This window comes from Melanotaenia boesemani, chromosome 2, assembly GCF_017639745.1.
Source record: "Melanotaenia boesemani isolate fMelBoe1 chromosome 2, fMelBoe1.pri, whole genome shotgun sequence".
Classification (NCBI taxonomy): Eukaryota; Metazoa; Chordata; class Actinopteri; order Atheriniformes; family Melanotaeniidae; genus Melanotaenia; species Melanotaenia boesemani.
Window position 1 is genome coordinate 2,254,639 of NC_055683.1, and position 15,008 is coordinate 2,269,646.

The following is a 15,008-nucleotide window of genomic DNA, read 5'->3' on the forward strand; positions in this document are numbered from 1 at the left end:
GAAAGCTGTTGTTGATACATCCATGTATAATCTCTTCCCCTGTTTTAATCATTTTAGACAACACTAAAAACATTACAGTCTTTTCACACATACTATGGAGGGAATGCAGATCATTTTAATTCTTTGAACACCAACAACCAAACCTGGCCATATTTCTTTGGACAGCAGTCTCAGTAGGTCGTGGTACAAAACTCTGCCCTGACGGTTCTTGTCCTGATGTGTCCTGTCTGGTGCTGTTAGCTGACCTTGACTGTGTATCCCTGTGTCCCTGGACTTCATAAATAATAGAGTGAATTCCATTAATACAATAACACCATGTAGTTAATGTTACTGTAAAAGACTAAATGAACTGATGAGCTCTATAATAAGTGAATAACTTGCACAATGAATGCAATGCACTGTCCCAACCAAGTGTACCATAATATCGACTTACAAAATAGAAAAAATTACATAACAGTATCTAGCATCTGGCAAGCTGGAAAATATCACAGCTTCATGACATACTGTTTGGTGCTGGACTATTTATTGCCGTTCTCAGCATTTGGACCAAACTTTGGGCCATGTTGCGCAGTTCATCCTAAAAACAAGAAATGTCCGTGAAATTAACAGCACCTCAAATGAACTACTTGTAGTGACTATATAGTTTACCTCTTTTGGGTCACCCATTTTCCCAATGTAAACGGACTAGGGGCACAGAAAAACACCAGATTTACATCCAAAAAGTTAAACACAGCTCTTGTCCAAGTTAAGTTAGCCGCTTTGCTCGTAGTTCCTCATTAATCTATAAATACACGCATCGGTTGAAGATGAAAAATACCGGATAATGACATTACAAAAGAACTCACCTAATTTACCTAGCATCAATGGAGAAATGCCTCGACACTTGTTGCTTGCTTATTCGCCGCATTTTCTTCTTCTTCTTCTTCTTCTTCTTCTTCTTGTCTATGACCGGAAATTGTCTTGCAGGAAAAAAAATGATGTCCGTGAGGGCGGGATCGGGGCTGAAAGTGACCAATCATAAGAAGGACAAGGCTCAACCCCCCCACGTCTCCTGATCCGCCCCCAAGTGTCAAAAGTGTTTTCTCCGCGCGAGCAGAGCTTCACCTCGAGAGCATAAACGGCGAGACAGAGAGCGCGCGCAGGTGGAGTCCTGCTTGCGCAGAGCTGACACCCTCGCTCGCAGCCTGTAGTGTAGCGTCTGAAGAGTTAGATTGTGCGCAGACTTCATATCTACGTGTGTGAGACAGTTAGATTGTGCGCGCAAAGTTAATATCTACGCGTGTGAGAGAGTGTCATTTTATCGTGGGTGTGTTACTGCGCCCCCTAGACTTATGGCTTAAATCTGACACCATACCTCCCCGCCAAATTTTAACTATTCTTTTTCTATAAGAACTGGTAGGAAAGGTGGTGGCACAGCATCTTTAACCAATAACACTCTCACCACCAAACAGATTTTATTCGCTAATTTTACCACTTTTGAATATCACGCCATTGTTTTTAGCAGCCCTCCAATTTTATGTGTCACTGTTCATAGACCACCCCAAAAATGTGCTGCTTTTATTAATGAGTTTTCAGAATTTTTATCAATCATACACACAATGTACAACATGATAATTTTAACCGGTGATTTTAACCTGCACATAAATAATCCTTTAGACCCTGTTTCAAAAGAATTTTTAAACATTCTTAACTGTATGGATTTTACGCAACACGTCACACAGCCGACTCACAACAGAGGACACACACTGGACTTGGTCATTACCTATGGCCTTTCTGCCAGTGTGTCCTCTGTTGTTGACTTGGCTGTCTCTGACCACTGCTGTGTGTTTTTTAACATCACCGGTTTTATTCAGCGGGAGACCTCGGTGCAAACTGTGAGGAAGCGCTATCTAACCTCTGAAGTGGCTGCAAATTGTATCAAGGTTTTAGATAAATGTCCTCCTGTGATTTTACCTGCACCCTGTGATTTTATTGTTGAACATTTTAACAGTAAACTGAAGACAAGCCTCGACTCTGTCGCTCCACTCACTACAAAAAAGATTTACCCAAAACTTATATCTCCCTGGAGGAACGAGGAGGTTAAAAAACTCAAAAGAAATTGCAGGGCGGCAGAAAGGAGATGGAGGAAAAATAAAATGACAATAAATTATCAGATATTTTGTGAGCAACTTAAAATTTACAATAACGCACTAAGGAACTCAAGAAACATGTACTTCGCAAAAATAATCAGTAACAATAAAAATAATCCCAAGGTTCTTTTTTCCACCATCGATCACCTATGTAACCCTGATTTTAACAGCTCCCAGCGAACCCCCACGGACTCTCTCTGTGAGCAGTTTGCAGACCACTTCAGAGGTAAATCAGTGCCATCAGGTGTGGTATTTTATCCAACCAGAACACAAACACATCTGAGTGCTTGGTTTTACCCGAGGAAACACTGGACAGTTTTGTCCTGGTTAATGCTGAGCTCCTTGATAAAGTTTTCTCCACAGTAAAACCCACCACATGTCTTTTAGACCCAATTCCCACTTCACTTTTTAAATCATTTTATGGATTTTTTAAAGACGAGCTTTTATGCATGATAAATTGCTCTCTTCAGATGGGCGTCTTCCCTGCAGCCTTTAAAACGGCGGTGGTGAGGCCCCTTCTGAAGAAGAGCAATTTGGATTGTAATGATTTTAATAAACCTGTATCCAACTTACCATTTTTAAGTAAAATTTTAGAAAAACTGGTTTTTATTCAGCTTAATGATTTTTTAAATAATAGAAATATCCTTGAGATATATCAGTCTGGATTTAGGGTGAACCACAGCACAGAGACTGCTCTCCTGAAGGTTTTAAATGATTTTAGGATTAACTGTGACTCACAGAACCTCTCAGTCTTGGTGCTACTGGATCTTAGCGCAGCCTTTGACACAGTAGACCACACAATTCTTTTAAACAGACTGAAACACCCGGTGGGCCTCTCTGGTGCTGTTCACAACTGGTTTACTTCCTATCTCACAGACAGAACTTACATGGTAAGTTTGGATACATGCTCCTCTAAGATCCATAAAATGACATGTGGTGTGCCTCAAGGGTCAGTTTTAGGCCCTGTTCTGTTTAATTTGTATATGCTCCCTCTTGGCAGTGTCATCAGGAGGCATGGAGTAAACTTCCACAGTTATGCTGATGATACTCAGCTGTACATCTCCATGTCTCCTGATGACACGAGACCAATGGATGCCCTTTTCAACTGTATTTTAGATATCAAATCCTGGATGGCAGAAAACTTTTTACAGCTTAACCAGGACAAGACTGAAGTTTTAGTCATTGGTCCTGAGGCTCAGAGAGAGAAACTCTTAGCTAAATTACAGGCATCCGCATTAAACCCATCATCACAAGTAAAAAACCTGGGCGTTATTTTTGACTCTGAGCTTGGTTTTATTCCACATATTAAACATGTTACTAAAATAGGATTTTATCACCTAAAAAACATAGCCAGAGTCCGTCCCATTCTCTCTCGGGCCAACACGGAGATGCTGATGCATGCTTTTATCACCAGTCGTATTGACTACTGTAATGCCCTGCTCTCTGGTCTTCCCAAAAAGAGTATTGCACCTCTACAACTCCTACAGAACTCAGCTGCTCGTGTGCTGACGAAGACCAGAGGGCGGGCCCACATTACACCGGTTTTAGAATCACTGCATTGGCTCCCCGTGTGTTTCAGGATCAATTTTAAGGTTCTCTAAGGTTTAAATGTCTTAATGGTCTTGGGCCTTCTTATCTTTCAGATTTGCTTTTACCTTATGAACCCTTGGGGCCCCTGAGGTCTTCCGGTACTGGCCTCTTGACTGTACCTAAAGTCAGGACACATACTAATGGAGAGGCAGCTTTCCAGTGGTATGGTCCTCGTCTGTGGAACAGCCTGCCGGAGGAGCTCAGGGCTGCAGAGAATGTTAATGTTTTTAAGAGCAGGCTCAAGACCCACCTTTTTAATTTAGCTTTTACTTAATATTTATTCATTTTATTTTTATTATTGTTTTAACCATGGAAAGCACTTTGTGCTGCATTCCTGTATGAAAAGTGCTCTATAAATAAAGATTGATTGATTGATTGATTGATGGAATTCCACTCTGGACATGATAAAAAGCATACGCAGGAACGAACAACCCCTGAGGGATGTCCTCATCACACACAACACCAAGATTGCCATGCCAACTCCAACTGAAATGAAAAAACTGCAGAGGTTGGAGACGCTACTGGAGCCCTGCAGGTATGTTTTATTTACATTATAAATTTCTCTGTCTTTATGTGTGTAAACAGCATGAACATGCCTGTATAAAAGTGATTGAATGCAAAATATTTTTCTGATTGGTTTTAATATAAGTTTAAGATATGTGACTGAACTTCTTGGAGGAGAAAAATATGCTTCATGCTCTGTGGTCCTGCCGGCCTTCTGCCATCTCTCACGGGTGGTGGAAAGCTCAGATGATGACCCCGCCTATGTGGCCAAATTCAAGTCTACGTTCAGCACAGATCTGGAGACACGAAAGAAAAATGCCAACATTGCATTTCTGAAGATCGCCACTGCCTGGGATCCAAGATTCAAGGACCTCAAATGTTTACCCAGAGCTGAGAGAGGTAATGTGTGGACCTCAGTCACCAACTTGCTCAAGCAATAGAGTGTTGTTGCAGAGCAACCTGTTGAAGCAACAACATCAGAGCCACCAAAGAAAACGTTACTCCTCTTGGCTGCTTCATCAGAGTCTGATTCTGAGGAGGAAGATTCAATTGAAAACAGTTTGCGTCAATACATAGCAGAACCCACCATAAGCACAGAAGCCTGTCCATTAGAGTGGTGGTCCAAACATGCATGCTCACACAGCAGGCTGGCCAATATTGCACAAAGGTACTTGGCCACACCCGCAACATCCGTACCCTGTGAAAGGTTGTTTTCTGTTGCTGGTCATATTGTGCAGAAAAGGAGGGTTTCTTTGTCATCAGAGAATGTAAATGACCTTGTGTGTCTCAGCAACTGGCTGGGTGCAGAAAAGTAAGAAAATGCAAAGTTGAAGGGCTGGTTGAATGCAGTTAGGTTTGTCATTGTGTAACTATTCAATCTGCATCATTTATTTTTTGTTGATTGTTTTGTTTTTTGTCCAGTAAAAACAAAAAACATGGACACCACAGACTTAAAGGTCCCATGCATAGTAAATCCCAGCTGTGTACTTTTTTTTATGCTCAACCTATTCACCTCTTTCTGACAGGTACACTTGTTACTAAACATAGATTGTTTGTCATGTTACTGATATTAAAATAAAAGGGTATTTCAGCAAGTACCAATTCAGGAAAGTAAAATAAAAAAAATGAAATGTTAACTTCCTGTTGTAAGAAAAGCCCTGTTATAAAGTTCTTATTGTGGCAATAGACTCTAATGCAAACTTGTTTTAGAACAAATTTTATTTGTAATAAAAGTTCACAAAAGATTACTTTTGAATTCATTATTGGATTTTGTGTGCAACAATGCAATAACTGCAATCAATAACTGAAAACCATGTGATAAATGAAACTGAAAAATTGCTAAAAACATGCAGTTGTTATTATATCTGTATTTAAAATCATTAGTTAGTTCTTTAGTATGTTTAGCCATGTATTAAGAGCCATTGTAGAAGGACCAGAGACCCAGAAAGCCTTCTTTTAAAGGGAAAGGACATTTTGTGTGTAACAATGTGATTAATCGCGATTAATCGCATGACATGCTGCGATTAATCATGATTAAAAATTTTAATTGTTGCCCAGCACTAATATATATATATATATATATATATATATATATACACGTCCGGCAGACTCCCTGTCAGAAAGAGTTTTAACTCCCATCTCCGGCAGAGCTTCAACTATGTCCCGGATGAGGCGGGAGACATTGAGTCTGAATGGGCTGTGTTCCGTGCCTCTATTGTCGAGGCGGCCAGCCACAGCTGTGGCCGTAAGGTTGTCGGTGCCTGTCGTGGTGGTAACCCCCGAAGTCGTTGGTGGACACCGGCAGTAAGGGATGCCGTCAAGCTGAAGAAGGAGTCCTATTGGGCCTTTTTGGCCTGTGGGACTTCAGAGGCAGCTGATGGGTATGGGCCGGCTAAGCGGAGCGCAGCTTCGGCGGTTGCTAAGGAAAAAACTTGGGCATGGGAGTAGTTTGGAGAGGCCATGGAGAATGACTTCCGGATGGCTTCGAGGAGATTCTGGTCCACCATCCGGCGGCTCAGGAGGGGAAAGCAGTGCTCCGTCAACACTGTGGACAGTGGGGATGGGGGACTGCTGACCTTGACTCGAGACGTTGTGAGGCGGTGGAGGAAATACTTCGAAGACCTCCTCAGTCCCACCAACATGTCTTCTGATGAGGAAGCAGAGTCTGGGGTAGCTGGTGCTAGCTCGCCTATCTCTGGGGCTGAGGTCGCTGAGGTGGTTAAAAAGCTCCTTGGTGGCAAGGCCCCGGGGGTGGATGAGGTCCGCCCGGAGTTCCTTAAGGCTCTGGATGCTTTAGGGCTGTCTTGGTTGACACACCTCTGCAGCATCGCGTGGACATCGGGGACAGTCCCCCTGGACTGGCAGACTGGGGTCGTGGTCCTCCTCTTCAAAAAGGGGGACCGGAGGGTGTGCTCCAACTACAGGGGGATCACACTCCTCAGCCTCCCCAGTAAGGTCTATTCAGGGGTGCTGGAGAGGAGGGTCCGTTGGATAGTCGAACCTCGGATTGATGAGGAGCAGTGTGGCTTTCGTCCCGGTCGTGGAACAGTGGACCAGCTCTACACCCTCTTTGGAGTCTTTGAGGGGGCATGGGAGTTTGCCCACATGTGTTTTGTGGATTTGGAGAAGGCATTTGTCCTCTGTCACCGATTCTGTTGATAACTTTTATGGACAGAATTTCTAGGCGCAGCCGAGGTGTAGAGGGGATCCGGTTCGGTGGCCTCAGGATTGGGTCTCTGCTCTTTGCGGATGACGTGGTTCTGTTGGCTTCATCGGGACGTGATCTTCAGCTCTCACTGGAGCGATTCACAGCAGAGTGAGAAGCGGCTGGGATGAGAATCAGCACCTCCAAGTCCGAGACCATGGTCCTCAGCCAGAAAAGGGTAGAGTGCTCTCTCCGGGTCTGCGATGGGGTCCTGCCCCAAGTGGAGGAGTTTACATATCTCGGGGTCTTGTTCACGAGTGAGGGAAGGATGGAGTGGGAGATCGACAGGCGGATCGGTGCGGCGTCCGCAGTGATGCGGGCTCTGCATTGGTCTGTCGTGGTGAAGACAGAGCTGAGCCAAAAGGCAAAGCTCTCGATTTACCGGTCGATCTACGTTCCTACCCTCACCTATGGTCATGAGCTGTGGGTAATGACCGAAAGAACGAGATCTCGAATACAAGCGGCCGAAATGGGTTTCCTCCACAGGGTGGCCGGGCTCTCCCTTAGAGATAGGGTGAGAAGCTTGGTGATCCGGGAGGGGCTCAGAGTAGAGCCGCATCTCCTCCACATCGAGAGGAGCCAGATGAGGTGGCTCGGGCATCTGGTTAGGCTGCCTCCTGGACGCCTCCCTGATGAGGTGTTCCGGGCACGTCCCACCGGAAAGAGGCCCCAGGGCAGACCCAGGACACGCTGGACGGACTACATCTCTCGGCTGGCATGGGAACGCCTCGGGATCCCTTCAGATGAGCTGGTGAATGTGGCTGGGGAGAGGGAAGTCTGGGTTTCCCTGCTTAGGCAGCTGCCCCCGCGACCCGACTCCGGATAAGCGGAAGAAAATGGATGGATGGATGGATGGACGATACAGCAACCGGATTATTATTTCGCTGCTATGATGCTGGACAGGACAAGTTTAAAAAAAAAAAAAAAAAAGCCACAGAGAAAAGAGCGGATACCAAAACACACAATTAATTTTAATGGCATGCGAAATTCGTACATTACGTCCCACATATGCCTGTCGATAAGCAATAAGTCAATTAATTGCACGGTAACGAAAAAATGAGCACAACAAGTTTGCCGCCGCGATAGTTTTTATTAGTCCCCCCATCTTACTGCACCATAGACTGTGTATGACAACAGGTTTCACTATGCAGTATCTCGACTGAACGCTCTTGTGGAGTGATCTCTCTCATGTCATGTTTGACAGCAGCATGTAGCAGCACAAGACCATGGTGAACCACTGTGCGAGCCGGTATGCTGTGTTTGTTTACAGGGCTACTCTCACGCATCGGCCGTTAGACTCGTGCATTTGAATGGCTTCTTATGCTCTCACGCTAAACCTCTGATTTCTCACGCTGGAATACACTTTAAGAGCAATGCCGGCTAACGGAGAGGTTCTAGAGGATTCCCAGTGGGCCGCATTACTTTTGTGCCGGTGTCCCGGCGTATATGTCAAAAAGACGCAGCGTCGCGTTGCAGCAGCGGTTCGCTCACTTTCAGCTTCATAAACAGCAACGATGCACAATATCGTTTTTCCTAGTTTCATTTAAATACAGCCGGCAGTTTTGCTGGTTTTTCCTGTTTGAGCCCCATGTTTAATGTTTTTAATATATTTATTGTTTTTTTTTTATTTAGTTTTTTCCAGTTCCTGTGTAAAATGTTCTTTAGTGACTACTGATGACGTATGTGACTGTTGAAGGGGTGTCCCAATTCGTAGGGGTGGACTTTTCAGCCCTACCCCTTCTAGCTCCGTTTTAAGGGGTAAGGGGCAAGGGGTAGGGGTAAGGGGTAGGGCCAAGGGGTGAAATGGGATTGGGCCTTAGTCTACTCCTTTCAAAAAATGAGCCAGATCTGATGGACTTTTTCACAACTCTCCTCCGATGGCTTCTGTCTCGACATACCCTTGAAAAAACATAAAAATACAATTTAAAAAAAATAAATAAATAAAATAGACCAGTCCCAATTAAATGTGTAAATCATTGTAAATTCAGATAAGGGAATATCCTAATCATACCCCTTCTTCCCACATTGTTTTTGATATCAACTAATAATAACAACAATAATAATAATAATCTGAATTTCTAGCAAAGTCCTGGATTTCATCTCACTGCATTATTCTAACATTGTTTAGCTTGTAAAAACTTTGTCTCTTATACTATGATCCAGTTATTTACAACTTATTACACATGCTTAATGAAGTCTATATCAATATGATATAGATGTCAAAGTATAATGTGCAATTAACAGTGTAAGTGTTTCAAAAATATGCAAATAACTGTGCAATAACTATGCAAATAAAATTTAGTTTACCATAGAAGTGCATCGGTCCCATCACCTGCTTTGAGTTTCATTTTATTCTTGCACAGCTGGTACTTCTCTTTCTTTTCCAGGAGTCTTCTTCTCATAAGCCATTCCACAATTTTCTTTTTGCTTCCTTGACACAGAGTGAATAATTTCTTGTCAAAATGGTTTCTCATGGTGCCAGCAGTTCAGGCGAGATCTTAACCGGAAATCCTCAAAATCCATCAAAATAAAACTTTTTAGAACATAAAGCGACAAACATGCACAAGGATAAAATATGCAAGATAAAACTATCCAAACGCCCTTATCAAATATCAAATAGTGCTGGGCGCGTTAATCGCGCGTTAACGCAACGCTTAATTAACGCAACGCTTAATTAACGCAACGCTTAATTAACTCCGTTAATTTCTTTAATCGTGCGTTATTTTTTATTTTTTTTTTTTCTGGCCGCTGGCTTTGATGACAGAAACATGGCGTCCATGTCTCTCTTCCCTGCTGCAGAGGTGCGTCTGATGTGATCGGGAAAGAGCGGGTTTATTAAAATAAAGAGATGTTTTCTGTCTGGAACAGGAAGAAGAAAAAAAGAACCAACGTTTCTCTTTGTCAAAATACATGCAGATGGACAGAACATCTTTTGTGTTTACATGTTTTTCGGACTTTGTGTAGCTGCTCTTTAAATAATTTGTTGTCTTAACTGTGTGTGTTGGTGATAGAAATGGTTTTACTGAGCTGGTAGCTGAGATTCTGGACTTTCTGTGGATACCACACATGTTTATAGTAACATCTACAGACCTGACGCTACACCCGGAAACGAGATGTTAACCCTTAACTCCCGGTAGCGGAGGCTGAAAATTAAAGTTTAGAGAATTTATATCCAGAAATCTGGATAATGAAGCAGTGAAGGTGCATGGATGGAAGTTATTGTGCATATTGTGAATATTTCTCTCTCCTCACCATCTAGAAGCTGTGAGATTCTCATCCTGCTTTCTGTCTGTTCACCTGATGCTGATATTCATCACATATTGTTCCTTCTGTGTTTAGAAGGAAGCAGCTTCACAGCTTTAAATCCATCCTGCTGACTTTTTACCTTTTAGTTAGTAAATCCTGAACATTTCATCCTTCTTTCTCATAAATATTTGGTTTTATAAATGAAGAAATATTTTAACTGTTTAAAGAGAAAACTGCTGCTAAACCTGTTTATGTGTTTAGTGCAGGGGTCTGCAGCCTTTCCAATCCAAAGAGACATTTTTCCCTCAGCCAGCTAAATAAAACTACTTTAGAGACGCAAATGTTACCAAACTTTTCAAAAAGGAAGCTTAATATATATTTAATGAAGAGCCACCATAGGATGTTTGTTATTTTTGAAGAACCACATTTTTATTTCTGTTTTTAGGTTTTAAAATAAAGAAAAAGTGGATAAACAGACTTTCTGCTAAGGAATGTAGATATTTGTGGAAAATGATGTAAAAGAAAGGAAAAAAAAGTCCATGATTTCCAACCTAATGACAAGAAAGATAGATTAAAAAAAATATTTTAGCCACGTATTTAGAGGCTGTACTGACTAAGTCTTAAACAAAGTCTAGTACGTGTTGCTAATTGGAAGGATTAGTAGCTTGACGTGCGCCCGATGCTCTCCAAACAATAAAAGAATTCCGTGAATGAGTAATTATTTACATTTATTCGCCTTCTGTACAACAGGTTGAAGCTCAATGCATAATAAATAACAAACCGACATTCTCAACATATTAACAGACGCTAACACTGGCATAAATACAGCGCATACCTAGATGAATACACCGCGCTAGCCCAGGCGCATCTCAGGCGCATACACAGGCGCAGTCGAAAACTGTTTGCTTCTCCATTCAGCAACAACCTGTGCTCGTATTTTCCTCGCTTAAGAAGCCTACCCAGACTCAAGATCTGCTGAGCCCCAAAGTACATACCGCCCCCTAGTGGCATGGAGGCAAAGTACATAACATGACTTAACTATGGCTCATACAGAGGCATTGTGGAAGGTCCAGAGAGACACTTGCAGCTCCAGAGTTGCAGGTTGGAGACCCCTGATGAAGTGTTTGTAAACCAAAACTTACTGCATTTTCTTTTTATAGCTGTAGGCCTTTTTTTTAAAAGAAAGAGACATTTTGCGCGTAATGATGCGATTAATCACAGCATGTCATGCGATTAATCGCAATTAAAAATTTTAATCGTTGCCCAGCACTAATATATATATATGTATATATACATATATATATATATTCAAACAAATATAAGCATTTGCATTGCTACAAATAATACATTATAATGCAAGATGGTCACATAGATTACATGTAGTATACATTACATACCGTTACTAAGTGAACCAGCCCCTTTCGCACTTTTTAGCTTTTTGTAGAAAGGGAGAATGAGAAAGAATAAGAATATAATATGTATCCTGGATTAAAACCGAAGGAAAGCAACCAAGAATGAATTACGTTTCATATTTCTGGGATAATACAAGTGAAACAGATCCTGGACCAGCAGTAGAAATTCTCTCATGCTTTCAGTGGGAAACGATCCTAATGTTAAACCGTCGTCAGGAGGACAGCATTGACTCTGAGCAAGAAACAAGAAAGTAGCCATCATGTCTAAAGGAGTGAGGAAGAGGATCCCACCAAAGAGATTAATTGAAGAGCCTGGCGGTAAGGTTTAATTTAAGTGTGTTAATTGGAATAACATCATTTCACAACTTGAGGTTTTTATCTTTACTTGCTAATGTTGCTGATGCTAGCTAGCATAAATGGCTAACCGTTCACTCTCTCTCGTTAACCGTTCACAGTATTTAAAGTTCATTATTAGCTAAATAAAAATATGTCAATGTAGAAATGTTACTTATTTTAAGCTATATTTAAAAAAGCTAAATTAAAAAGAAGTTTGCAGTTGTTTGTTTTTAAGTCACTAACCGACGTTCTCAAATTAAATATTTGAACGGTACAATTGTTCGGCCATTTAGATCTTTGTTTTATTTATTAAACGTTTAATAGCGCTGATATAATAATTGTTGTCTTACTTGATATACTGAGCAGCGGTGACAATGAAGGTTGTGAAGCTGCTCCTTCTCAGACAACAGTTCACGGTGAAGCTGCTACAGGCCAGTTATATTTCAAAACCAGTACAAAAGTTCGATATTTTGAATTTGACAACTAAGGTTGATTTACTCTGTACATTTAGTTTTTATGAGATGTGACAGGCAACGGTCTTGTCAGATTAAAGGTGCTAAATTAATTGATCATGCTTCTTCTTATCTATAGCTAAGCTTAAAATCAAATGTAAAACTAAAGAGATGATGCTTTCCTGAAACATGAAAGGAAATATAAATTTATCCAGTAAATATAAACAGTAATGAGTCTTGCTGTTTGTTCTTGCCTGGTCCGTAGCTGGCAGGTTGAAGTAGAATGTACAGTTATTATAATAAGATTAAAATGTTTGTTGTGTTGTAAAACATTTTGATCAGTCTCTTAAACCATCAGCATAAAAGGGATTATGCTTTATTTAATATCTTTTGCAGCTTCACCAACCGTGGCAGTTGCTCTTCGAAAAACAAAACACACCATTGACCTGAAGGATCAGCAAATCCAACATTTGAAAGAAAAAGTTGTTCTCCTCACAAATGAGACAGATTTTCTGCGTGCCAGACTAGAGGAAGGGAAGTTCTTTGTGTTAGAGGGTTTAATGTCAGCTGAATCATTTTAACATCATTTGAAACTGACCTAATTTATTAAGCAGTATTTTAGTTATTAGATGTTTACCCTGTGTGCTCAACATTAATAGATTTCTAACCACAATATTTTGATATTATAGTCTTGAAAGGGAGGACTGCAGGTCCACTCCTGCATCTTTTGGCCCACCTGTGAAGAACCAAACCAGCTACAGTGTTTCCAGCATCTCATCAGAACTCGACTCTTCTCCAGAGGAGGATGCAAAGAAGAAGAAAATGCAGAAATAAAGAAGAAATCCAAGAAGGTGAATTTTCGCCAGTGTTTTTGTCAGTGTTAACGTTCACTAAAGTGTCCTATGATATGCACTGACTGAACGTCCTATGTTGCTGCTATAGGAAAGTCTCATTGACTACATAGAGTTAATCAATTTTACTGAGTGATGGTTTTATTGGCCCTCATTTATCAGACAAAGGTGGAAATGAGAGCACATGTGATCACAGGAATTGTCAGACAGAACCAGAGGGAGGACAGACACAAGCGCAGGTAGGTTATGTGTTTTTTAAATAAAGCTTCTAATACAAAGATGACCGGTGTAGGTCAAACGAGAGTCAAGCAAAACTACACAATGAAGCAGTCTGAGCAGGGAGTATATGTAGTTAGACGACCAGGTGCATCAACTGAGGATGATGATGGGATACAGGTGTGGTCTAAGACTGCTTGAGCAGAGGACTCCTGGGTAATGTAGTGCTGAAACCGGTGATCTGTAGACTGGGGATGTGGAGCGCACCTGAGAGGAAGGAGCAGACATGACAGGAATGACCTTAAAATTGAATCCTCATGTCTTTTATGAAAGATTCGTATCTGATCCCTGCTTAGGAATGATCGGGCCTTGAGAAATGCAGTGGCTGAAATCCATCCTCATTTTCCATGTTATAATATTCGTGGTCCAGAGTCCTCGCCCAGGGAAGTCAGGCCATGGAGAGGTTCTGCCAAAAAAAACAAAAAACACGTCCTTTAAGTTGGAAACGAATAGAGGAGGTGATGTTGGGCAGCCTGAAAACCAGAGCCAAAGGTGTGAACAAAAAAGTAACATAGAAGAGAGTCACAGAGGGAGTCAGTAGCCACGCCTTGCTGATCAAACTCCAGTTGATGTGTGAATAAGCAGATATATGCCCATGATTTCATTAGTTTTTAACTTTAATAGCCCATGACTGGTAACTGAAAGTCAAAGTTTTCTTCACACATAAAAATATAAACGTAAACGTAAACCTTGTTTACTTGCATTAGCTAAGCATTAGTGTTCAAGGTTCTAACTTTTTATAGCCTACAAAATAGAAAATGGGTAGCTTACAGCATTTCCATTTGTCCAGTAAAGAACTCCAGATTCCCTTATTGCACAGCATAGGAAACATTAACCTACTGGTTAAATAGAGCAGTTATAATTTTAAGGTATAGATCACGTTGCTTGTTAGAAACGACAGAACAGCCAAGGCTGTGCTGGGCTCGATTCCCCGGGCTCCTCCGGCTGCACGGGGCATCAAAAGGCTTCGTTAGCCAGAGCATGGTGGACAGAAGTATGTCACAGACTTTCTCAGACACATCCACCTGCCCTTCAGCAACCTAAAGCAGCTCCACTGTGCAGGTCTGCCTGTGTGCGGACTGTTAAACCTGCACTCCTGCTCCTTGGCAGGGTTTACCAGAGGGATGATGAGATGAATATAGGTCTGAGTTTGTTTGCAGACACAGATATCAGTTTGTATGTTTGTTTGTATAATGATTTATGGGCCTGTTCATTAAATTTGAGCTATTCCAATTGTCACGTGTGGGATTAGACTGTTTGTCATACTTGTTATTTTCCCACATCATTTTAAGTGTGTCGGTGTGCTCGCCAAGTATATCAGTAAGCCACTTTATTTTATTTGTTTTGGGAATTCATTTTAATATGCTTTACTTTGGCAAATGGGTTTATTCTGAGTACTGAATTTGTGGCAGCTTATGTTTAGATGACTGTTTGAGGCTTGTTTAATAATTATTTTTGGGCCCTGCTGAGCTGCAACGCTAATCCACACTGACACAAACTTGGGGACA